Raw genomic sequence first — 8697 nt, 5'->3', positions numbered from 1 at the left:
CAGTTCCAAGGGGGCCTGAGCGCCTTCGCAGCGCTGTGTCCCCACCACCTGCGTCTAGATTCCGAGTTTCTCATCGCCCCAGAAAAGCACGCCCATTAAGCAATCACTCGTCACCCTCCCTCCCCTTGCCCCTGGCAACCGCTAATGTGCTTCCTGTCTCTAGGGATTTGCCTATTCCAGACGTTTCATTTAAAGGGAATAAGACACTGTGTGACCTTTGATGTCTGCCTTCTCTCACCGAGCACAACGTCCTCAAGGCCCATCCCTGTTGTGGCTGGTGTCAGAGCCTCATTCCGACAACCCCGTCATGCCGGTGGGTTCACCGCCGCTTGCCGACCCCGCGGATGGACAGTTGGCTTGTCTCCGCCTTGGCTACCTGAGTGAGGCCAATGCCGACATTTGCATATACTTTCTGTGTGGTTCCATGTTGTCGTTTCCTGGGGCTGGAATTGCTGAGTCACATGGTCATGGCTGGTTCTTTTTGTCATTTTAACATTTGCCTTCCTCATGCCTCAGAGTTCCGGACACACGTTGTTACGGAGTCACCTGGGTCTTCAGGGTGCGTTACCATGGACACCTGAGCACCACTGAAGGGAGCTCAGGGTGGGGCACTTGTGGGGGACGCCCCATGTCGGTATTTTTGTTTTGAAGATTATATTCATTTATTTGTGAGAGGCGGGGGCGGGAGGAGCGGAGGGAGCGGGACAAGCAGACGGGACAAGCAGACTCCCCGCTGAGCTCAGAGCCCTCTGCGAGGGTCGATCCCACAACCCTGAAATCTTGACCTGAGCTGATATCAAGAGTCAGATGCTCAACTGACTAAGCCGCCCAGGCGCCCCAGCATGTCAGTATTTTTAGGACTTTATTCTTGGGAGGATCTGACTCTCTGGAGAGGACCCTCAGGGTTCTGCCTGGGGGGTAAAGGCCTGGCTGCCGCTGGGAGTAGGACAGGGGACAGGGGACCGAGACCCCAGCACTCAGAAAGCCCTGGCACTTGGCTCCCTGTTTTCAGAACGATGCCCCACCCCCAGGCCAGGGACAGCTGGCTAACCATCAGCAGACATAATTCCAGCTTTCCACTGGGGTTGGGGTGGGTGACTGCCTAGCCGTCACCTTCTGGAAGGGGATTTGGGAGTCTGACTGCTCCTTCTTTTGGCCCCACCCAATATCCCCACCTGGGGCTGCCAGCTGGGGCTGAGCCCTTGCTGGCTGTGTGGGGTTCCTCACGCTGGGGCTCAGCCCCCTGCCCCAGCTCTTTTGGGACATGGCTCTTCTGAGCCCCGAACTCAGCCCCCTCTACACTCACTTAATTCCCCGGCTTCAGCCCTGCACAGATAGGGTCTCTGTCCTGCTTACTCGTTCTTGTGTCTACACCTTAGAACAAAAGGAAGAAGACACACTCTCCGTAGTCTTCCTGGGGTTCAGGGAGGGGGTACATTCGGTGCATGTGTTCAATCTGCCATCTTTAGCCAAGCTGTCGGGCCAAGACTAGCCAGGCAGTCCCACGAAGCCTGTGTCCTTTAGAAATATTCCAGCCCCCCACTTTGGGGAAGCTTCCCGGAGGCCAGCTCCAGGAGGGTCCCCCCTCAGCCTGGGTCTCAGGACTCAGTCTGGCCGGAGCTCAGGGCTGGTTGGTCATCTCCAGAGACTGTGAGCCCCTCCAGGGCAGGAGGTCAGCTGCGTCACCTCTGGTCACCTCCTCTGTCTTTGCCTCCCAGCCACAGCCCCCCAAGGTGCACACGGCTGCTGCCCAGCACACTTTGTTGCTGGAGAAGAAAGGGAAGAACACGTGGTGGGGAAGGAGATAGAGACTGGGGCTAGGCCGGGAGATGAGGATCAGGGAGGGGGAGGGGACATCCTCCCCTTTCATCTCCATGTCTCCTTTGCCACCGGTCTCTGGCCCTTCTCTGCCCCTTGTCCTGGCTCTGAGCCCCCAGGGGTGCTCGGAAGTTCAGCAAGCCTGGGACGGGACTCAGTCGCAGGCCCCCTGACTGGGGGCAACGTGACTGAGCCCTGCTGGCCCCACGTGGCTGTGCTGATTTCACTTCACGGCAGACAGCGCCTCAGACCCACCATACTCTTAGGGGCCTGCAGAAATTGTTTACTTCCTTTCCAATCAGAAGAGAAAGATTAACTTTTGGTTCAAAGAAAATGCTTTACTATGTAATAATTAATCCATGTGTCTTGATACCACAGCAGTTGTAAAGTACAATGTCTAATATTTTGTGGTAGAAGAGACTCACCAAAGTCACAACGTGGCTTTGCCCCAGCCCAGGGTCGACCACCTGCTTGAGATCCTGGCCGCTCCGAGTGGGGTGCCGCTCCTTCCCTCAGGACAGCTGGGTCCTGCTCCCTTCAGCCCTGCGCAGATTGCTGGCACCCCGAGACCAGTGTCCATGGGTCCATACCGCCGCCCCCAGGCAGGGATGCCCCGGGAGAGGGTGAGCAGGGGAAGGCATGCCTGGAGAGGGAGCGGATACCAGCCACGTCCTGAAGAATGAATAGTTCTCACCCTGGGGAAACGGCCTCCCCGGCACCAGGGAAAGCATCGGCCAAGAGATGCATGAAGGGTCTGGCCCATTCACAGAGGCTGGGGAGAGCTGATCTGGCTCCAGGAGGGTGCAGGTTGGGGGCTGGGGTCCTTTGGGGGTGGGGGCCAAAGGACCTGGTGGCAGAACCACCCCACAGTCTGAAAACGCTTCTTCCTGGTGCCTGAAATGCCTGTCAGCATCATACTCCTTCCTCAAAGTCATAGAAGCTTCTGGTGCGCACATCTCCCAGGTCCTGCTGGGGCTCAGTCCGAGGGGCCGGTCCCCTCCGAAGGGACTGGTAAGCCACCTGTGCCATCTGCACCGCCTGACTGCCCTCTCAGGTCCCTCCCACACACCCTGTCGCTCCCCACCAAAGTGTACCGTCTCCCTCGAGCCTCTGGAGAAAGGATGGCCTGAATCCCATGGCCCCGCCAGCCCCCCTGCCTGCCACCCACAGGCCCTCCACCCCCCAGGCTGTGCTCCTGCCTTTCTCGTTGTCATCAGGGGCTGCCTTCTCCTCCCTCACCCGGCGACTCCTGCTCCTTCTTCAAGATGCAGCTCCACTTCTTCCTGGCAACCTTCCAGGAGCCCCCCAAGTTTTGGTCAGGGGTACCCCCGGGCTGTGAGCTCCTCAGGACAGGCTGTGGCTGATTCCTGCCGGGTCTGCAGCTGAGGGGCACGGCTTGGGAAAGGCTTAGTACCTCCCTTGTCCCCAATCCCAAGGGACAAGTCAGATCGGGTGACAAAACCCCAGAACGATCTCAGGTCTCAGAGGGCCCTTGGTGTGAGAGCTTCCCTCCTGCCCTGGGGGGTGTTAGAATGTTCCATCAGGTTAACCTGGCATGGAGACTTCCCCGTCAAACCCCAGGAAGGGCCTTTGAAAATCATGAGGAAGCATCGTGGTGCAGAGAGAAGAGTCCTGAGTTCAAGTCCCTGATCCCACGTGATCTTGGGCAGCTTGCTTGTCCCAAGTCCGGGTTTCCTTCTCTCTCGGGGGAGCTTCTGGGATCTACTCCTTGCTGAGCTGTTAACTGCAACAGGAGACACTGCGTGTCAGGCATGTGCCTGGCACATAGTGAGAACTCATTAGACAGTAGTGGTCGTGGTTTTTGTTTTTACAAAAAGCTGAGCTGTAAACCTCCATTTGGAGAAGACACTGGGATCAGAGAGTTTCTGGAGTTTCTGGTCCTCATCCAAGGTTGTCCAGGGGCACACGGAGGCGGGACTTCCAGAAACACCAAATCATGAAAGGCCACATGGAGGAGGCAGGATGGCAGAGGGTGGCCAGCCCGGCCTCCGGTCAAGAGCCTCCAGTCTCGTCAGATCCCAAACTCACAGGCCTCCCTCGGGAGGTTCTGATTTCCGAGGCAAGGGCGAGGCCAAGGAATCTGTCCTTGTCGTAAACACTGGTCTTCGTCGCCCCACAGCCCTGACGTGCAGCCAGGCTGGGGCCTGCGGGTTGGTCCTCCCCAGCCCCTCAGGTGCTGGGCGGCACGGCCTCTCCTCGCACACCAGAGCTGACGGGAAGCTCCTCACCTCTCACAGGCAGCCAGCGAGACCATGTCCACCTCAGACACCGTTGGGAGGCTCTTTCTGGGCCTGAGCAGACATCTGTCTCCCCAAATCTCTGCCCCGACTCCCTAACCTGTCTGTATTTTATCTCCACATCTGTACGGGGGGGCTAACTGTAGGACCCAGTAAACCTTCAGACACAAATCCTGCCCAGTGGTTCTGGGTGTGTAGGGCAGCCAATGAGGGCCCCCCTGGGGAATGAAGGCCTTGAAAGTTCCCAGTTGGCACTCAGCAATTGGCGAGTCTTAAGAGGGCCTCCTGAGCCCCTCAGCCTGGCCGCCGCTGGGTTCCCTGGGGTGTGCCGAGCTCGACAGGTCCGCACGGCTGACGTGGTGCACTTCTTAAAGCAAGTGACTTGATAATGTCATTTTAAATGCTAAATGTATATTTTTAAAAATGTTGCTTTTCTACTAAAAAAACCCATTTGATATTACGAATTTGACTGAAGAATTCACCTCAATATTCAAAATAAATGGAGACACCTGATTTCTTAGAACCCCCCAAAACTCTGGGAGTGCTGGGATAGGAGTAGTTTTCTATAAGGTAATGACATTTCCTGCATTAAAGTTCCAGAAGCCCTTCTCCAGGCAATTCATCTATCCGTCCATGTTCCTCTGAGACTTCTTGAACTCCGCCCAGGGATTAGCCCCGGGCTCCTGAGATGCCTGGAGGAGAGTCTCAGGTGGAGGGGGCTCAGGGGGGGTCTCATGGCTGGGGGAGAGGAAGGAGCAAGCACACGAGTGACTCCAACACAGCAGGTGCTGGGAAGCTGGAGCCTGGAGCTATGGAAAGTTCTTGAGCTCAGCCCTGTCTGGACCACAGGACAGCTTTGCTGAGGTGACAAGCATAGGAGCTTGATCACGCAAGGTGTGGAGACGGTCTGGGGCTGTGGCCTTGAGGAAATGGGTGGAGCACCGAGGCCCACCCTGTCCCTGCCCTAGCCCACCCGGTGACCTGGGAGAACAAAGGCAAGAAGGTACAAACAACGATCTACACGGCCTGGGGTCCTCTGATCTCTCTGGGGGTCCCGAAGGCAGGAGTGGAGTCTGTGAACTGGTGTCCGTATTCCTCAGAGCCGGCTGCCAGACACTGTCTGTCCTGGAGGAGGCTGCCCAGGCTCGTGGAAATGTCAAGTGCCTGTCTTTGCTCGGGGCTGACATCACCTCTGCGTGGGAACAAAGCGCGTGCTCATGCCGAGCCTGTCTGGATTGGCAGTGATCTGCGTCCTTGTTTGGTTTCAAAATAGGGGGCCCAGAAGGAAAAATTATGAAAGATGCCCTTGTTGGAAGAAACGCTTAGGAGCCCAGCGGATCGCCTCCCTCTGGGCTTTGGCCGAGATGAGGCAAGCCGCACACACCCATTCCCCAACGTCTGGGTTCCTGGGGGAAGCTGCCAGTATACCTGCCCCATGGGAGGCCCCGGGTGGAGCCTTCAGTATACAGGAGTTCGGAGTGTATGTGTGGGGGGTTCGTGGGGGGAGAGGGGCAGAAATCTGAGCTCACGCTCTGGTCCATTCACACATCTGTAGGGCAATGCAATTCTTACCTCTCCTAGCTATGGGCACTCAGGCCTGTCGGGCAATCTCATTAAGAAGTTGGTTGTGGGGGCACCTGGGTGCCCCCATTGGTTAAGTCACTGCCTTCAGCTCAGGTCATGATCCCAGTGTCCTGGGATCGAGCCCCGCATCAGGCTCCCTGCTCACTGGGGAGTCTGCTTCTCCCTCTTCCTCTGCCTTTCCCCCTGCTCGTCCTCTCACTCTCAAATGAATAAATAAAATCTTTGAAAAGATGAAGAAACGGAGGCTCAGCATGGTCAAGTAACTCGTCCAAGGTCACACAGCTCATCACCCATTCATTTAACATGTACGTGAGGGCTACTCTGTGGCTAGCACTGACCCTGGGGCCGGGACCCAATGGAATAAAGCCGACAAAGTCCCCCCGGCATAGAGGGGACATCTTAGTAGGTGGGACAGACAACACAGATAAACAAGCAAGAGATGTCAGGTGGTTTCTGTGAAGCAGATTTCACAGGGAGATGGGGCGGGATGCGGTTGGGTGGGACCAGGGCAAGCCTCCCTCTAGCATTTGCCCCGAGGCCTGAACGACAGGAAGGAGTCAGTCATGTCAAGAGTCCTTTCCGAGGACGTTCCAGGGGCCTCAACGGCCCCCGACAGGTCTCACTACCAATGCCACCGCCGGTGGGGACACCCGCCAAGAGCCTCGTGCAGCTTAGCTGCAGGGTCCGTGTGTGAGAATTAGAGGACCGGATGGAGGCCGGACATGCGAGAGAGCAAATCTCGTGAAGACGGCTCACGAGTGTCCACGGGACTCCTGGTGTGGCCGGATGTCCCTGCAACCCGCCCCGCTGCCGTGGGCCCCGGGATGACACAGCGGCTCACGAAGGCCTACCTCATCTGGTCTGACCCAGGCCAGGTCCTCAGTCAAGGCGGTGACTGAATCCCATCCTGTGAGGGGACCGGAAGGCTTCGAGGGACGAGTGGACACAGGCGGCAGGTGGTGGGTGGGCTTCTCCGGTTCTGACGCAGCCCCCGGGAAGCTGAGCACTCTCCCCAGTGAGGCAGTGGGGAGGCGGTCAGAGGCTGGAGAGGGGCTCCTGCTGGCTTGGCCCAGGGTGCGCGTCGACAGTCTGCTTGCCTGGTGCCTAAGGGTGGGCGTGCAGTCCGCAGCTTCCCTGGCTGCCCTGTTCCCTTCTTGTCCTGACTTCTGCCATTTCTGAGATGCTAAGGCAGACTCCTCGGCTAGGCCTCTCTGCCTCATGGCTTAATCCACCAAAGAAACCAGGAAGCTAAACCGGGGCCCCTCTTGGCCCCAGGAGGCAGGCCCCAGTGTTGCTGCATGACACCGGGGATGGGGCACGGGGGACACTAAGCCAGCTGGGCAGGGCCCTGCCCCCCATACCTGGGGCAAAGCAGGTGGTAGGGGAGGCCCGAGGGGCCTAGGGGTTGGACGGGGCCATTTGTGACAGGGGACAGGCCCACTTACCTGCACCTCAGTCACTCAGTGCCCCCACCTCCTCCCTCAGGGTGCTGGGCTGACCCCAGGACTCCAGGTCTTGGGCCAGCAGTGCTCCTAAGGGCCTCCTGAGGGACAGCCAAGGAGGGGTGGGGGACAGATCCTGAAAGGCCGTTCTGCAGGTGGACCTAGAGCCCCTTCCCAGCAGAAGGGCAGGGGCATCTGGGAGCCTCAGACGCCACCACCCAAACACGGAGCTTTGCTTTTGCTCCTAAGCAGATGCCCTTGTTAGATGGACGAGTTAAGTTCTGTAAAGCAGGAAGAGGCCAGTATTTGTGGGCTAGTATTTATAGAAAGTCCTCCACCCAAACAAAACCAAAATAAAGCAAAGGAACTCCCTGAATGTCCACTATCTGGTGACAGGGGGAGGGCACCGTCCTGGTGACCCGAAGCTCTGCTGGCCACACCACTCCTCACACACCAAGAACCGGGTTCCCTGTCAGGAAAAGCGAGAGCTGCCCACTGGAGGACCCGGCCCGTGGCAGGAGAGAACGGCCCCCCTCTCTAGATGTGCGGGGACAGGGAGGGATGCCGGACACCCAGCGCTCTCCCGTTGGGCTGTGGGCCGGCCCTGCGGTCCCATCAGAAGGCTGCGGCTTGCACCCCAGCTCTGCCGCTCCCCGGCCTGGTGAGCTGGTGCCGGCTGAGAGGACAGGAGGAGGCACCCAGCCCCCCAGGCCTCCGCAGGGTACACGAGACCAGCACTCTTAACACCCGATGTGTAAGACCACCTATTATTACTCTTTCTTTATTGCGGTAAAAAAGTGATTCTATTTCTAGAGACCAAACAGCATCACAGAGACATTCTTGGAAGAGAATTCTCTTTGTTCGCAAGCCCTTGCGGCAGACTTTAAATCCGCTCACCTGCGGACCAGAGATGGCTTTGCAGCGGAGGGCGGTCGGGGCCCACGGCCCAGAGGCTCTGGTTCTCCTCAGGAACCGCCCCCTGCCCCCGTCCGCACCACACCGGCCACAGGGAGACGCATTCCTGCACTGCAGTGACCCAGCCTCGGAACTGGCCTTGGACGGCCCAGAGTCCAGGCACCCGGAGGCCGCACTCCCCGGTAAAAGCTGTGTCTGGGGCTGCGCAGGGCAGGAGCCTGGGAGCGGGGGAGGGGTGGAGGGCTCCAGGGCAGCTCCAGAGGCTGATCGAAAGGTCTGGCTGCGGCTCTGCCACCGACCGCAGCAGCGACAAGCTGCGAGTCCCCTGGGCCCTCCTGCTCTTCTGCCAGCAGGAGCGGCACCGCCAGCCTCTGCCCACCGACGGCGGACAACGTGCGCTCTCAGCGCCGGGCCCATCTGACCCCGTCCCTAAGTGTCTGTAAAGGTGGGGCGTGTCCCTGAAGCCCTCTTCACCCAGGGCACCTGGTATCCAAGACCTTCTTTCCCACTGTCCTTTCAAATGCGCCCCCCCACCCCCAGCCTGACTGTTTTTTCCCTAAAGCCGGGAGAGCCTCACTGTCAGCGGTAAAGCTGGCTAACTTTCCGGCTCCCCAGCCTGTGGCCTTCCTCGGTAGTGGCGAAGGGAAAACAAAGGAGGCTCCCCCCCCCCCCCCCCCCCC

The 8697-nt window shown here is 58.7% G+C and overlaps 1 long non-coding RNA gene across 1 annotated transcript; it reads right to left on the bottom strand.

Annotated features, from left to right (window-relative positions):
• Positions 1-2140: 2140 nt before the first annotated feature.
• Positions 2141-8691, bottom strand: LOC121104435. Its single transcript, XR_005836769.1, has 2 exons — positions 6512-8691; positions 2141-3562 (listed from the first exon to the last, which is right to left on the bottom strand). It is a non-coding gene; the product is annotated as an uncharacterized LOC121104435 (long non-coding RNA).
• Between the last annotated feature and the right edge of the window lie 6 nt (positions 8692-8697).

The sequence above is a fragment of the Ursus maritimus genome, unplaced genomic scaffold (assembly GCF_017311325.1).
Source record: "Ursus maritimus isolate PB19 unplaced genomic scaffold, ASM1731132v1 scaffold_21, whole genome shotgun sequence".
NCBI classification, from domain to species: domain Eukaryota; kingdom Metazoa; phylum Chordata; class Mammalia; order Carnivora; family Ursidae; genus Ursus; species Ursus maritimus.
Note: the sequence above shows the minus strand (reverse complement) of the source record. Positions and strands in the feature narration are given on the sequence as shown.